Here is a 17,796-nt window from a genome sequence, read left to right on the forward strand (position 1 = left end):
AGGGATCGCTGCTGGGACCACAACTGTTTACAATATACATAGATGACCTGGAAGAGGGGACAGAGTGTAGTGTAACAAAATTTGCAGATGACACAAAGATTAGTGGGAAAGCGGGTTGTGTCGAGGACACAGAGAGGCTGCAGAGATTTGGATAGGTTAAGCGAATGGGCTAAGGTTTGGCAGATGGAATACAATGTCGCAAAGTGTGAGGTCATCCACCTTGGGGAAAAAAAACAGTAAAAGGGAATATTATTTGAATGGGGAGAAATTACAACATGCTGAGATGCAGAGGGACCTGGGGGTCCTTGTGCATGAATCCCAAAAAGTTAGTTTACAGGTGCAGCAAGCAATCAGGAAGGCGAATGCAATGTTGGCCTTCATTGCGAGAGGGATGGAGTACAAAAGCAGGGAGGTCCTGCTGCAACTGTATGGGGTATTGGTAAGGCCGCACCTGGAGTACTGCGTGCAGTTTTGGTCACCTTACTTAAGGAAGAATATACTGGCTTTGGAGGGGGTACAGAGGCGATTCACTAGGCTGATTCCGGAGATGAGGGGGTTACCTTATGATGATAGATTGAGTAGACTGGGTCTTTACTCGTTGGAGTTCAGAAGGATGAGGGGTGATCTTATAGAAACATTTAAAATCATGAAAGGGATAGACAAGATAGAGGCAGAGAGGTTGTTTCCACTGGTAGGTGAGGCTAGAACTAGGGGGCACAGCCTCAAAATACGGGGGAGCCAATTTAAGATCGAGTTGAGAAGGAATTTCTTCTCCCAGAGGGTTGTGAATCTGTGGAATTCTCTGCCCAAGGAAGCAGTTGAGGCTAGCTCATTGAATGTATTCAAGTCACAGATAGATAGATTTTTAACCAATAAGGGAATTAAGGGTTACGGGGAGAGGGCGGATAAGTGGAGCTGAGTCCACGGCCAGATCAGTCATGATCTTATTGAATAGTGGAGCAGGCTCGAGGGGCTAGATGGCCTACTCCTGTTCCTAATTCTTATGTTCTTATGTAACGTAACTGGGATTTGTGTGTGTGTGAGAGAGAGAACGTTACTGGGGTTTGTGTGTGTGAGAGAGAGAATGATACTGGGGTCTGTGTGTGAGGGAATGAACGTTACTGGGGTTTGTGTGTGAGAGAGTGAACGTTACTGGGGTCTGTGTGTGAGAGAGAGAACGTTACTGGGGTCTGTGTGTGAGAGAGAGAACGTTACTGGGGCTTGTGTGTGTGTGAGCGAGAACGTTACCGTGGTTTGTGTGTGTCATGTATCTGACATTATTATATATAACTGTATCCTAACATGCTATACATGAGTGTAATAAGATATGACCTGAAACCACCTGCATACCTTACCACCAGGGGTGCACTTGCAAGAGACAGGTATATAAGGACAGGTCTCAAGCAAGTGCAGCATTCCTGAGCTGTGAAATAAAGGTGCAGGTCCAGAGTGACCTTGACTTCACTACATGCCTCATGTGAATCTGTACTGAGGGGACAGGACTTTACAGTGGCGACGAGTTACGGGATTACAGAATCCACAGAATGGCGAACAACGGATCAGATGAAAAGTACAATGCGGGAGACAATTGGGAGGACTTTATAGAACGGCTCCAGCAAAGCTTTGTAACCAAAGACTGGTTAGGCGACGATAAGGCAGACAAGAGAAGAGCCCATCTCTTGACCAGCTGTGGCTCGAAAACATACTGCTTTAATGAAGGATCTGTTGGCACCCGAGAAACCAGCAAGCAAGTTGTTTGAAGAATTGAGCACACTGGTAAGAGACCACCTGAAGCCAGCGAGCAGCCTACACATGGCCAGACACAACTACAGACGCTGTGTGGGCCAGAGCACACCCGACTTCGTGGCGGAACTTCGGAGGTTGGCTAGTTTATGTGAGTTCTCCGATGAACTGAGGAGAGAAATGCTGAGAATAGGCCAAGCAGGCACATTCCAAAAGCTCATCGAGACCAAGAACCTGACCTTAGAGGCAGCAGCACCGATTGCACAGACATTCTTGGTAGGGGAAGAAGAAACGAGGTTGATTTACAATGCAGTTACAACAACTAACGAAATATCGGAACAAGAAGTTCACAGCACTAAACAAGCTGCTACCCCCACACACAGACAAAACCGAGAGAACAGGCTCTCGACAGCAGGCAGAAGCCATCAAGGGCCACAGGAATGGCCGTTCACACCTCATTAACCCACAATGCGAGCAATCAACTACAAACTGAGAGAAGCTCAAGAGAGATCAGCCAGATACAGTTCATTCTTTGGGAACACTTTGAACAATGGAACAGGTCTGTGCTGGAGGTGTGGGGGTGGGCACTCATCAAGGGGATGTCGATTTCAGCAGGCTCATTGCAGAAATTGTGAATATACAGGGTCTTTGGCCCGCATGTGCAAAAAAATGGCAGCTCGGCTGGTATACGAATTGGATGGGTCGGAAAGCGGACCAGAAGATGGTGGGGACAGTACCCAGGACACCGATGTACAGCGGGTCAACACGATCAATGGCCACTGCTCCTACAACAGGATGCCTCCTATAATGATGAGGGTCCTACTCAACGGGATATCTGTCAACATGGAGCTGGATACGGGGGCAAGTCAATCTCTCATGGGCGCTCAACAATTTGAACAACTGTGGCCGCATAAAAGAGACAGCCCAAAACTCACAAGGTCGACACCAAACTAAGGACCGATACCAAAGAAATCGTACCAGTCCTCGGCAGCGCCATGCTCTCTGTCACACACAAAGGGCAGTTCCCCCGTGGATTGTCCCCGGAGACCCCCCAGCACTGCTGGGGAGAAGCTGGCTGGCAAAACTAAACTGGAAATGGGATGATGTCCATGCCATGTCATGAGAGGAACGGACCTCCTGCTCAACAGTTATAAAGCGATTTGAACATCTCTTTCAGCCAGGTGTGGGCACTTTCAAAGGGGCCAAAGTCAAAATCTACATCATACAGGATGCTACACCGGTCCATCACAAGGCCAGAGCTGTACCCTATGTGATGAGGGTAAAGACTGAACACAAACTAGACAGGCTTCTGCGGGAAGACATTATATCACCTGTGGAATTTAGCCACTGGGCAAGTCCCATCGTCCCAGTCATGAAGCCTGATGGATCCGTACGAATCTGTGGGGACTACAAATCTACCATAAACAGAGTCTCCCTACAGGACCAGTACCCGCTGCCCAGAGCGGAGGACTTATTTGCCACATTGGCTGGAGGTAAACTTTTCTCAAAATTAGACCTCACATCTGCGTATATGACGCAAGAATTGACCGAGGAATCCAAGCTACTCATCACCATCAACACACATCGAGGCCTTTTCATATACAATCGATGCCCATTCGGCATCAGGTCGGCAGCTGCCATATTCCAGCGCAACATGGAGAGTCTGCTCAAGTCCATCCCGGGGACAGTTGTATTTCAAGACGACATACTTATCACCGACTCCCATCTCCGTAATTTGGAGGAAGTACTAAAGCGGTTGGATCAGGTAGGCCTACAAGTCAAGAAATCCAAGTGCTTGTTTCTCACACCCGAGGTTGAATTTTTGGGCAGAAGGATTGCCGCTGATGGAATCCGCCCAACAGAGTCCAAAACAGAAGCAATTCGCCTGGCACCCAGGCCCCGGAATGTCTCAGAACTGCGCGCCTTTCTCGGGCTTCTCAATTACTTTGGGAACTTTATGCAGAACTTAAGCACGCTGCTGGAGCCTCTCCATGTGCTACTCAGGAAGGGGTGCGATTGGTTTTGGGGGGACGCCCAGGAACGCGCCTTCAATAAGGCACGCAACCTTCTGTGTTCCAACAGTGTTTTGACTTTCTTTGACCCAGGTAAAAAGCTAGTTCTCACATGCGATGCGTCAGCGTATGGGGTCGGGTGCGATTTGCAACATGTCAATAGTACGGGCAAATTACAACCCATAGCTTATGCCTCCAGATCACTTTCGCAGGCGGAGCGCGGGTACGGAATGGTAGAGAAGGAGGCGCTCGCGTGCGTGTACAGTGTCAAAAAGATGCACCAATACCTTTTCGGGGCCAAGTTCACGTTAGAAACTGACCACAAGCCCCTCACGTCCCTCCTATCCGAGAGCAAGGCAATAAACGCCAACGCCTCGGCGCGAATTCAACAGTGGGCACTCATGCTGGCGTCCTACGACTATACCATAAGGCACAGATCAGGCACATGCAACTGTGCCGACGCGCTCAGCAGGCTACCCCTGGCGACCACGGAAGGGTCTGATGAACAGGACAGTGAGATAGTCATGGCAATCAATGCCTTTGAGTCCACAGGTTCGCCCATGATGGCTCGCCAAATCAGAGCCTGGATGGCCAGCGACTCCACATTATCCTTAGTAAAAAGATGTGTCCTAACCGGTGACTGGGCAGAAGCTCGCGATGCCTGCCCCGAGGAATTAAAACCCTTTCACAGGCGCACCCATGAGCTATCACTACAAGCAGACTGCCTGATGTGGGGCAGCCGAGTAGTCATGCCTCTGCAAGGCAGAGAGGCATTTGTCCGGGAGCTCCACCGCGAGCATCCGGGGATTGTTCTCATGAAGGCCATAGCCAGATCTCACGTCTGGTGGCCTGGTATTGACGCGGACTTGTAGCTCTGCGTCCGAAGGTGCACCATTTGTGCCCAACTCAGCAATGCCCCAGGGAGGCTCCACTGAGCCCCTGGCCTACCAAACCGTGGTCGCGGGTGCACGTAGACTATGCGGGCCCATTCATGGGCAAAATGTTCCTCATAGTTGTAAATGCGTTTTCAAAGTGGATCGAATGCACCATTTTCAACTCGAGCACAACCTCCACCACTGTGAAGAGCCTCGCAACCATGTTTGCAACGCACGGAATCCCTGACATATTGGTCAATGACAATGGCCCGTGCTTCACCAGCGCAGAATTCCGAGACTTTATAATTGACCACGGCATAAATCACGTCAAGACAGCACCGTTCAAGCCGGCCTCCAACGGCCAGGCGGAGAGAGCAGTGCAAATCATTAAACAAGGCATGCTTAAAATCCAAGGTCCCACGCTGCAGGGTCGCCTGTCGCGACTGCTGCTGGCATACAGATCTCGTCCGCACTCACTGACTGGGATCCCCCCCGCGCAACTGTTGATGAAAAGGACTTTAAAAACAAGGCTCTCATTAATCCTCCCAGACATGCACGAAATCGTTGAGGCAAAGTGCCGTAAGCTGACTGAGTACCATGACAGAAATTTGAGGGGGAGATGGAATGAGATAGGGGACAAAGTGTTTGTACTAAACTATGGCAGGGGTCCCAAATGGCTTGCAGGGACAGTAATGGGCAAGGAAGGAAACAGGCTACTGGTAGTACAAATGGACAATGGCAAAACCTGCCGGAGGCATGTAGACCAACGCAAAAGCAGATTTATCAACAACACTGCGGAACCAGAGGCAGACTACAATGTGGAACTCGCACCACACCTGGTGGACAGACAGAGGGAACAACCTGAGGAAAGGGCAATCCCAACAGACAGCCCAGGCGAGTCAACAACAATCACACCAATCGAAACAGACAGCCCAGGCGAGATACCAGCAAGCACACCCAAGGAAAAACAGACACCAAGGCAAACAACTGAACCACAACTCAGACACTCTACGCGAGATTGTAGATCACCTGAGAGACTGAACCTATAAAGACAATAAGACCTTGGGGGAGGGTGATGTCATGTATCTTACATTATTATATATAACTGTATCATTACATGCTATACATGACTGTAATAAGATATGACCTGTAACCACCAGCATACCTTACCACCAGAGGTGCACTTGCAAAAGACAGGTATATAAGGACAGATCTCAGGCAAGTGCAGCATTCCACAGCTGTGAAAGAAAGGTGCAGGTCCAGAGTGACCTTGACTTCACTACATGCCTCGTGTGAATCTGTACTGAGGGGACAGGACTTTACAGTGTGTGTGTCAGAGAACGTTACTGGGGTTTGTGTGTGAAAGAGAGAACGTTACTGGGGACTGTGTGTGTGAGAGAACGTTACTGGGTTTGTGTGTGAGAGAGAACGTTACTGGGATTTGTATGTGTGTGAGAGAGAATGTTACTGGGTCTGTGTGTGAGAGGGAACGTTACTGGGGTTTGTGTGTGTGAGAGAGAATGTTTCTGGGGTTTGTGTGTGTGTGAGAGAGAACGTTACTGGGTCTGTGTGTGTGAGAGAACGTTACTGAGGTTTGTGTGTGAGAGATAGAACGTTACTGGGCTCTTTGTGTGAGAGAGAGAACGTTACTGGGGTTTGTATGTGTGAGAGAGAATGTTGCTGGGGTTTGTGTGTGTGAGAGAGAATATTACAGTAGTTTGTGTGTGTGAGAGAGAGAACGTTACTGGGGTTTGTATGTGTGAGAGAGAATGTTGCTGGGGTTTGTGTGTATGAGAGAGAACATTACAGTAGTTTGTGTGTGTGAGAGAGAGAACGTTACTGGGGTTTGTATGTGTGAGAGAGAATGTTGCTGGGGTTTGTGTGTGTGAGAGAGAACATTACAGTAGTTTGTGTGTGTGAGAGAGAGACAGTTACTGGGGTTTGTGTGTGTGTGAGAGAACGTTACTGCGGTTTGTGTGTGAGAGAGAACGTTACCGGGGTTTGTGTGTGTGAGAGAGAGAATGTTACTGGGGTTTGTGTGTGTGAGAGAGAGACCGTTACTGGGGACTGTGTGTGTGTGAGAGAGAATGTTACTGGGGTTTGTGTGTGTGAGAGAGAGAACGTTACTGGGGTTTGTGTGTGTGAGATAGAACGTTACTGAGCTCTGTGTGTGTGAGAGAGAGAACGTTACTGGGGTTTGTGTGTGTGAGATAGATCGTTACTGAGCTCTGTGTGTGTGAGAGAGAGACAGTTCCTGGGATTTGTGTGTGTGAGAGAGAACATTACTGGGGACTGTGTGTGTGAGAGAGAATGTTACTGGGGACTGTGTGTGTGAAAGAGAACATTACTGACGTTTGTGTGTGTGAGAGCGAACGTGACTGGGGTTTGTGTGTGTGGGAGAGAACGTTACTGGGGTTTGTATGTGTGAGAGAGAACATTACTGGGTCTGTATGAGTGAGAGAGATCGTTACTGGGGTTTGTGTGTGTGAGAGAGAGAACATTACTGGAGTTTGTGTGTGTGAGAGAGAGAGACAGTTACTGGGGTTTGTTTGTGTGTGAGAGAGAACGTTACTTGGTCTGTGTGTATGAGAGAGAACGTTACTTGGTCTGTGTGTGTGAGAGAGAACGTTACTGGGGTTTGTGTGTGTAAAGTCCTTCCACAATACCACAAATTCACACGAGCCACATTCTGTGGACAAGGTCACTCTGTGACATGCACCTTTATTCACAGCACCAAGAAGTGATGACCCTACGTGGGACCTCCCTTTATATACCTGCATGACCGGGTGAGGAGTGTCTCCCACAAGTTCACCCCCTGTGGTCAAGGTGAGCATTTCTCAAGTATATACAGTATTGTAGTGTTGTTACATGAAGGTTACATACATGGCATCACCTCCCCCCCACCAACATCTTATTGGGATCACAGGTTAAGTCTTTCAGGTGGTCTGTGCTCCCTCGTGGAGCGCCGCAGTTGGGTCTCTGGCTGTTGAGCTTTGGCCTGTTTATCTGTCCCCTGTGGTGATTCCGGCCTGCTCGGGCTGACCGCAGGGACTGTGCATGCTGCTGATTGTTCTTGTTGCTCGTTCACTGGCGGTGGTGTGAATACCATCTCATGATCTTCCTCAGGTTCCTCAGAGTCCATGCTGAACCTTTTTTTTACTTGGTCCAGATGCTTGCGGCATAACTGCCCATTGTTAAGTTTAACCACGATGACCCTATTCCCTTCTTTGTCCATTACCATACCTTCAAGCCATTTGAGCTCCAAAGCGTGATTGAGAACAAATACGGGGTCACCAATTTCTATACATCTCCCCCTTGAATTATGGTCATGGTACTCATTTTGGGACTGGCGCTTGCCTTCAACAATGTCGGACAAGACAGGATGAATGAGGGACAGCTGAGTTTCGAGTGTACATTTCATAAGGAGCTCCACAGGCGGGACCCCCGTGAGCGAGTGCAGTTGGGACCCATAGGCCAGCAGGAGGCGCGATAGGCGGCATTGAAGGGAGGGACCTTGAATCCTGAGCATGCCTTGTTTTATGATTTGGACCACGCATTCCGCCCGGCCACTGGAGGCCGGCATGAACGGTGCTGTCCTGACATGGTTGATGCCATTACCCGACATGAACTCCCGGAATTCGTAGCGAGTGAAACACGGGCCATTATCGCTAACAAGGATGTCCGGCAAGCCGTGGGTCGCAAAGACCGCACGTAGACTCTCCACAGTGGTGGATGTCATGCACGAATTCAAAATGATGCACTCGATCCATTTCGAGTACGCATCAACCACAATGAGAAACATTTTCCCCATTAACGGGCCCGCGTAGTCTACGTGAATGCGTGACCATGGCCTGGTGGGCCAGGGCCACGGGCTGAGAGGCCTCCCTGGGGACATTTCCCAGCTGAGCACACGTCCTGCACCTGCGAACACAGTGTTCTAGGTTTGAATCAATTCCCGGCCACCAAACGTGTGACCAGGCAATGGCCTTCATCAGCACGATGCCTGGGTGCTCGCTGTGGAGTTCCCTGATGAAAGCTTCCCTGCCCCTCTCGGGCATGACTACCCGGCTGCCCCATAGTAGGCAGTCGGCTTGGATGGAGAGCTCATCCATCTGCCTGTGAAATGGTCTGACCTCCTCAGGGCATGCTCCGTGTGCGGGCGCCCAATCCCCAGTCAGGACACATTTCTTAATCAAAGATAGGAGGGGATCTCTGTTGGTCCAGATTTTGATCTGGCGGGCTGTGATGGGGGACTCTGCGCTGTCAAAGGCATCAACGGCCATGGCCATCTCAGCGCTTTGCTCTGCTGCCCCCTCGGTGGTGGCCAGTGGAAGCCTGCTGAGCGCGTCAACGCAGTTTTCGGTGCCGGGCCGGTGCCGGATGGAGTAGTCATACGCAGCCAGCGTGAGAGCCCATCGCTGTATGCGAGCTGATGCATTGGCATTGACAGCCTTGCTGTCTGACAACAGGGATGTTAACGGCTTGTGGTCCATTTCTAATTCGAACCTCCTGCCAAAAAGGTACTGGTGCATCTTTTCCACGCCATAGACACATGCGAGTGCTTCCTTCTCAACCATCCCATATCCTCGTTCTGCTTGAGAGAACAACCTGGAGGCATAAGCCACAGGTTGGAGTTGCCCTTCAGCATTGCACTGCTGCAACATGCACCCACTCCATCGGACGATGCATCACATGTCAGAACCAATTTCTTACGGGGTCATACAGGGTTAACAACTTATTTGAACAGAGTAGGTTACGCGCCCGATTGAAAGCCCGTTCTTGCCAGTCCCCCAAACCAATCGCAACCCTTACGCAGGAGCACGTGTAGCAGCTCCAACAATGTGCTTAAGTTCGGCAGAAAGTTCCCGAAATAGTTCAAGAGTCCCAGAAATGAACACAACTCCGATGTGTTGCCGGGCCTGGGCGCTCGTTGAGTCGCCTGTTTTGGATTCGGTGGGCCGAATCCCGTCTGCAGCAATCCTCTTGCCCAGAAACTCGACTTCGGGAGCCAAAAACACACACTTAAGCTTCTTGAGTCGCAGGCCTACCCAGTCCAGTCGGCGTAGCACCTCTTCCCAGTTTTGGAGGTGTTCCTCGGTGTCCCGACCCGTGATGAGGATGTCGTCCTGGAATACAATCATTCCAGGAATGGATTTGAGCAGGCTTTCCATGTTTCTTTGAAAGATCGTGGCCGCTGAACGAATGCCAAACGGGCACCTGTTGTAAACAAACAGTCCCTTGTGCGTGGTGATTTTGGTCAGTAGTTTAGATTCGTCGGCCAGTTCTTGGGTCATGTCGGCTGAAGTGAGGTCCAACTTGGTGAACAGCTTGCCACCTGCCAGCGTGGCAAAAAGATTCTCCGTTCTCGGAAGCGGTTATTGGTCTTGGAGTGACACCCAGTTGATAGTGGCCTTGTAGTCACCACAGATCCTGACCGAGCCATCCGCTTTTAGGACGGGAACAATGGGGCTCGCCCAGTCGCTGAATTCAATGGGCGAGATGATGCCCTCTCTCATCAAACGGTCCAATTCGCTTTCAAGTTTCTCCCGCATCACATACAGCACAGCTCTGGCTTTGTGGTGCACTGTTCTGGGGTGATGTGAATCACTACTTTGGTACTTTTGAACGTCCGGACACCAGGTTGGAATGGCGACTCAAATTGCTGTAGGACTTGTGAGTATGAACTTCGCTCCACAGATGACACTGCGTGCACATCCCCCCATTTCCAGTTCATCTCAGCTAGCCAGCTCCTCCCCAACAGTGCGGGACCATTGCCCAGGACAATCCAGAACGGCAGCCGGTTCACTGATCCATTGTGTGTGACAGCCAACATTGCACTGCCTAGCACTGGAATGATTTCTTTGGTGTACGTCCGTAATTGAGTCTCAATGCGTTCTAGTTTGGGTCTGCTGGCTTTGAGTGGCCATAGCTTTTCGAATTGTTGAACACTCATGAGTGACTGGCTGGCCCCCGTGTCCAGCTCCATGCGTACTGGGATGCTGTTTAACAGGACCTTCATCATCATAGGTGGCATTTTGGTCGATGAGCTGTGAATGTTTGCCACATGAACCCGCTGAACTTCAGCGTCCATTGATTTGCCCCATGCGTCATCCTGCCTCGCAGACCCCTCTTCTGGTCCATCCGCCTCGTAAATTAGCCTAGTCGCAGGCTTCCTGCACATTCTGGCTAAATGGCCACTGAGGTTACAATTTCTGCAGGCGAACTGTTGAAACCTGCAAGTCCTGGCAGCATGTCTGCCCCCACACCTCCAGCATGAACTGAGATTCCCATTGTTGTGAACAAAAGAGCTGTTACCAGGAATTCCTCGCTGATTGTCCCTTTGACTGCTCTTGAGCACCCTGTTGGTGGGTGTCAATGGCCCCATCCCAGAACGCATTGTCCACTGGGGGGGCGTAAATGTCCGCTCAGCCTGCCATTGTCTGTGTTGAAAACCTGTTCTGGGCTCTATTGCTGCCTGAGGTGTGTCAAACTGCCCTGGCCTGCCTGCTGGGCTCTGAGTCGCGTTTATGATATTGACCCCCTGATCCATCGCCACGTTGGAGTCAGAGTTGCGTGCGTATATTATCTTGGTTTCCTCCTCCCCCGCCATAAAAGTCTGAGCCAGCAATACCGCCGCTTCCAAGGTCAAGTCCTTGGCCTCGATTAACTTTCTGAAAATCCTGGCATGACCGATGCCCTCAATAAAGAAGTCCCTTAGCATCTCCCCCCTGCAGGCGTCTGTGAACTTACAGAGGATGGCCAAGCGTCGGAGGTCCGCAACGAAGTCCGGTATGCTCTGTCCTTCCCGACATCAGTGGGTATAAAATCTGTGTCGGGCCATGTGTATGCTGCTTGCCGGTTTGTGGTGCTCACCGATTAGTTTGCTGAGCTCTTCAAAGGTTTTGTCTCCCGGCTTCTCGGGTGCTAGCAGGTCTTTCATGAGCGCGTAAGTCTTAGATCCACAGCTGGTCAGTAGATGAGCCCTTCACTTGTCGGCCGCTGCATCTCCCAGCCAGTCCTTCATGACAAAGCTCTGCTGAAGCCTCTCAATGAAATCATCCCAGTCCTCATCAGCACAGTACCGTTCCTCTGTGCTACCGGTGGCCATTCTCGTGGGTCGTTGATTCCCGTTTCTCGTCGCCACTGTAAAGTCCTTACACAATACCACAAATCCACACGAGGCATATTCTATGGACAAGGTCACTGTGACCTGCACCTTTATTCACAGGACCAAGAAGTGGTGACCCTGCGTGGTACCTCGCTTTATATACCTGGATGACCAGATGAGGAGTGTCTCCCACAAGTTCACCCCCTGTGGTCAAGGTGTACATTTCTCAAGTATGTACAGTATTGCAGTGTTATATGAAGGTTACATACATGACCGTGTGTGTGAGAGAGAGAACATTACTGGGGTCTGTGTGTGTGAGAGAGAACATTACTGGGGTCTGTGTGTGAGAGAGAACATTACTGGGGTTTGTGTGTGTGAGAGAGAACATTACTGGGGTCTGTGTGTGTGAGAGAGAATGTTACTGGGGTTTGTGTGTGTGAGAGAGAACGTTACTGGGCTGTGTGTGAGAGAGAGAATGTTACTGGGTCTGTGTGAGTGAGAGAACGTTACTGGGATCTGTGTGTATGAGAGAGAACATTACTGGGGTTTGTGTGTGAGAGAGAGAGACAGTTAGTGGGGTCTGTGTGTGAGAGAGAGAACGTTACTGGGGTCTGTGTGTGTGAGAGAGAACGTTACTGGGGTTTGTGTGTGTGAGAGAGAACGTTACTGGGGTTTGTGTGTGTGAGAGAGAACGTTACTGGGGTTTGTGTTTGTGAGAGAACGTTACTGGGTCTGTGTGAGTGAGAGAGAACGTTACTGGGGTTTGTGTGTGTGAGAGAGAACGTTACTGGGGTTTGTGTGTGTGAGAGAGAACGTTACTGGGGTTTGTGTGTGTAAGAGAGAACGTTACTGGGGTTTGTGTGTGAGAGAGAACGTTACTGGGGTTTGTGTCTGTCATGTATGTAACCACAATGTAACACCACTCTATTACTGTATACACTCAACCTAGATGCACACCTTGACCACAAGGGGTGAACTTGTGGAAGACACTCCTTACCTGATCACACAGGTATAAAAAGGGAGGTCCCATGCAGGGTGATCGTCTTTGGAGTCCTGTGAATAAAGAGTTAAGGTCACAGAGTGACCTTGTCCCCAGAATGTGTCTCGTGTGGTTTCATACTGTCGAGTAAGGACTTTACATTGGCGATGAGAAACGGGAATTCACGACCCACGAGAATGGCCACCGCTAGCACAGAGGAACGGTACTGTGTTGGGGAAGACTGGGACGATTTTGTCAAGAGGTTTCAGCAAAGCTTCGTTACAAAAGAATGGCCGGGGGATGCAGCGGCCGACAACGAAGGGCTCATCTTTTGACCAGCTGCGGACAAAAGACTTACGCACTCATGAAGGACTTACTAGCACCCAAAAAGCCGGCGGACATAACCTTTGAAGAACTTAGCAAATTGATCGGGGAGCACCTCAAACTGGCGAGTAGTATACATATGGCCTGACACAGATTCTACACCCACAGACGTCGTGAAGGACAGACCATACCGGACTTCGTAGCGGACTTCCGGCGTTTGGCCAGCCTCTGTAAGTTCACAGATGCCTGCAGGGGGGAGATGCTAAGGGACTTCTTTATCGAGGGCATCGGTCATGCAGGAACTTTCCGCAAATTAATTGAGACCAAGGATTTGACCTTGGAAGCGGCGGCGTTGATGGCTCAAACTTTCATGTCAGGGGAGGAAGGGACGAAAATAATATACGCGCGCAATTCTGCCTCTAACGTGGCGATGGATCAGAGAGTCAACATCATCAATGCGACTCAGAGCCCCGCAGGCAGGCAGGGGCAGTCCGACACTCCCCAGGCAGCAATAGACCCCAGAGTAGGACTTCAACAGAGACAATGGCAGGCTGAACAGACATTCACGCCATCACAGTGGACAATGCGGCACGGGATGGGGCCATTGACACCCACCAATAGGGTACTTAAGAGCAGTCAAAGGGACAGTCAGCGCGGAATGCCTGGCCATAGTCGCTTTGTTCCCAACAATGGAAACTTTAACTCATGCTGGAGGTGTAGGGGAAAACACTCAGCTCGATTTTGCAGATTTCAACAGTTTGTCTGCAGGAAGTGTAATCTCAGTGGCCACTTCGCTCGAATGTGCAGGAAGTCTGCAACCAGACTAATATATGAGACAGATGGACCAGAAGAGGGTTCTTTGAGGCAGGATGACTTTTGGGGCAAATCGATGGATGCCAAGATTCAGCGGGTCCATGTGGCGAAAACTCACAGTTCATGCACCAAAACGCCACCAATGATGATGAGGGTTTTATTAAACGGTATCCCAGTACACATGGAGCTGGACACTGGGGCCAGCCAGTCACTCATAGGCATTCAGCAATTTGAGATGCTATGGCCACTTAAAGCCAGTAGAACCAAATTAGCACGTATTGAGACACAATTATGGACATACACTAAAGAGATTATTCCGGTGCTAGGCAGTTCAATGTTGGCTGTCATACACAATGGGTTAGTGAATCGGCTGCCGCTCTGGATTGTCCCGGGCAATGGTCCCGCACTGTTGGGGAGGAGCTGGTTAGCCGAGATGAACTGGAAATGGGGGGATGTTCACGCACTGTGGAGCAAAGTTCGTGCTCACAAGTCCGACAACAATTCGATTCACTATTCCAACCTGGCGTCGGGACTTTCAAAGGCACTAAAGTAACGATACACATCACCCCGGACGCCAGGTCAGTGCACCACAAAGCCAGAGCGGTGCCGTATGTGATGCAGGAAAAGATCGAGAGCGAATTGGACCGGCTGTTGAGAGAGGGCATCATCTCGCCTGTTGAATTCAGCGACTGGTCGAGCTCCATCCTAAAAGCGGATGGCTCTGTCAGGATCTGTGGTGATCTGACAGAGCCATCATCAATCGGGTGTCCCTACAAGATTAATACCCGCTCCCGAGAGCAGAGGACCTCTTCGCCACGCTGGCAGGCGGCAAGCTGTTCACCAAGTTGGACCTCACTTTAGCCTATATGATCCAGGAACTGACCGACGAATCTAAACGACTGACCACCATCACCATGCACAAGGGACTGTTCGTTTATAACAGATGCCCATTTGGCATTCGATCAGTGGCCGTGATTTTTCAACGAAACATGGAAAGCCTGCTTAAATCCATTCCTGGAACGATCGTATTCCAGAACGACATCCTCATCATGGTCGAGACACCGAGGAACACCTCCATAACCTGGAGGAGGTGCTACACCGACTGGACCGGGTAGGCCTGCGACTCAAGAAGTCTAAATGTGTGTTTTTAGCTCCTGAGGTTGAGTTTCTGGGCAGGAGGGTTACGGCAGATGGGATTCGGCCCACCGAATCCAAAACAGAGGCAATTCGATGAGCACCCAGGCCCTGCAACACATCGGAATTGCGTTCATTCCTGAGACTGTTGAACTATTTCGGGACCTTTCTGCCGAACTTGAGCACATTGTTGGAGCCGCTACACGCGCTCCTGCGTAAGGGTTGCGATTGGTTTTGGGGGGACTGTCAGGAACGGGCTTTTGATTGGGCGCGTAACCTATTTTGTTCAAACAAGTTGATGACCCTGTACAACCCCTGTAAAAAAATTGGTTCTGACATGTGATGCATCGTCCTATGGGGTTGGGCACGTGTTGCAGCAGGGCAATGCTGAGGGTCAACTACAACCTGTGGCTTATGCCTCCAGGTCGCGCGCTCAAGCAGAACAGGGATATGGGATGGTCGAGAAGGAAGCGCTTGCATGTGTCTATGGTGTAAAAAAAATGCATCAGTACCTATTTGGTAGGAAGTTTGAATTAGAGACGGACCACAAGCCATTAACATCCCTGTTGTCAGACAGCAAGGCTGTCAATGCCAACGCATCAGCTCGCATACAGCGATGGGCTCTCACGCTGGCTGCGTATGACTACTCCATCCGGCATCGGCCCGGCACTGAAAATTGCGCTGACGCGCTCAGCAGGCCTCCACTGTCCACCACTGAGGGGACAGCGGAGCAAAACGCCAAGATGGTCATGGCTGTCGATGCCTTTGACAGCATAGACTCCCCCATCACAGCCCGCCAGATCAAACTCTGGACTAACAGAGATCTCCTCCTATCCCTGATTAAGAAATGTGTCCTGACTGGGGATTGGGCCCCGCACACGGAGCATGCCCTGAGGAGATCAGACCGTTCCACAGACGGATGGATGAACTCTCCATCCAAGCCGACTGCCTACTATGGGACAGCTGGGTAGTTATGCCCCAGAAGGGCAGGGAGGCATTCATCAGAGAACTCCACAGCGAGCACCCAGGCATTGTGCTGATGAAGGCCATTGCCCGGTCACACGTTTGGTGGCCTGGAATTGATTCAGAACTGGAACACTGTGTTCGCAGGTGCATGACGTGTGCCCAGCTGGGTAATGCCCCCAGGGAGGCCCCGTTCAACCCATGGCCCTGGCCCACCAGGCCATGGTCACGCATTCATGTTGACTACGCGGGCCCGTTCCTGGGTAAGATGTTCACTTTTATGGTAGATGCGTACTCGAAATGGATCGAGTGCATCATTCTGAATTCATGCATATCTTCCACCACCGTGGAAAGCCTACGTGCGATCTTTGCAACCCATGGCTTGCCGGACATCCTGGTTAGTGATAATGGCCCATGTTTCACAAGCAACGAATTCAGAAAGTTTATGTCGGGCAATGGCATCAACCATGTCAGGACTGCGCCGTTCAAGCCAGCCTCCAATGGCCAGGTGGAACGGGCGGTCCAAATCATTAAGCAAGGTATGCTCAGGATTCAAGGACCCTCCCTACAATGCCGCCTATTGCGTCTCCTGCTGGCCTAAAGATCCCGACCGCACTCGCACACGGGTCCCGCCCGCAGAGCTACTAATGAAACAAACACTCAAAACTCGGTTGTCCCTCATTCACCCAGTCCTGACCGACATAGTTGAGGGCAAGTGCAAGTCACAAAACGAGTACCATGACCGTAACTCGAGGGGGAGATGTATAGAAATAAATGATCCTGTATTCGTCCTCAATCACGCCATGGGGCCCAAATGGCTTGAGGGCACTGTAATTGACAAAGAGGGGAATAGGGTCATCGTGGTAAAACTCAACAATGGTCAGATATGCTGTAAGCATCTGGACCAAGTAAAAAAAAGGTTCAGCATCGACACGGAGGAACCTGAAGAAGACCATGAGATGGAGCTCACAACACCGCCAGTGAAAGAGCAACAAGAGCAATCAGAAGAATGCACAATCCCTGCGGTCAGCCCAGACAGGACAGAATCACCACAGGTGACAGACACTCACGTCAGTGTCCAACAACCAGAGCCCCAACTGCAGCACTCCACGAGGGAGCGTAGACCACCTGAAAGACTAAACCTATGATCCCAATAAGACTTTGCGGGGGGAGGTGATGTCATGTATGTGACCACAATGTAACACCACTGTATTACTGTATACACTCAACCTAGATGCACACCTTGACCACAAGGGGTGAACTTGTGGGAGACACTCCTTACCTGATCACACAGGTATAAAAAGGGAGGTCCCACACAGGGTCATCGTTTTTGGATTCCTGTGAATAAAGAGTAAAGGTCACAGAGTGAAATTGTCCCCAGAATGTGCCTCGTGTGGTTTCATACTGTAGAGTAAGGACTTTACAGTGTGTGTGAGAGAGACAGTTACGAGGGTCTGTGTGTGAAAAAGAGAACGTTACTGGGATCTGTGTGTGTGAGAGAGAATATTACTGAGGTTTATGTGAGTGAGAGAGAATGTTACTGTGGTTTGTGTGTGTGAGAGAGAGAACGCTACTGGGCTCTGTTTGTGAGAGAGAACGTTACTGGGGTTTGTGTGTGTGTGAGAGAGAACGTTACTGGGGTTTGTGTGTGTGAGAGAGAACGTTACTGGGGTTTGTGTGTGTGTGAGAGAGAACGTTACTGGGGTTTGTGTGTGTGAGAGAGAGAACGTTACTGGGGTTTGTGTGTGTGAGAGAGAGAGAATGTTACTGGGGTTTGTGTGTGTGAGAGAGAACATTACTGGGATTTGTGTGTGTGTGAGAGAGAACGTTACTGGGGTTTGCGTG

The 17,796-nt window shown here is 50.4% G+C and overlaps 1 protein-coding gene across 11 annotated transcripts in view; it reads left to right on the forward strand.

Annotated features, from left to right (window-relative positions):
• The window catches only part of dock3 (dedicator of cytokinesis 3), a 1,878,236-nt gene that overhangs the window by 1,796,140 nt on the left and 64,300 nt on the right, over positions 1-17,796 (forward strand). The window lies entirely within an intron of this gene.

The sequence above is a fragment of the Pristiophorus japonicus genome, chromosome 12 (genome assembly GCF_044704955.1).
Source record: "Pristiophorus japonicus isolate sPriJap1 chromosome 12, sPriJap1.hap1, whole genome shotgun sequence".
In the NCBI taxonomy this organism is placed as follows: Eukaryota; Metazoa; Chordata; class Chondrichthyes; family Pristiophoridae; genus Pristiophorus; species Pristiophorus japonicus.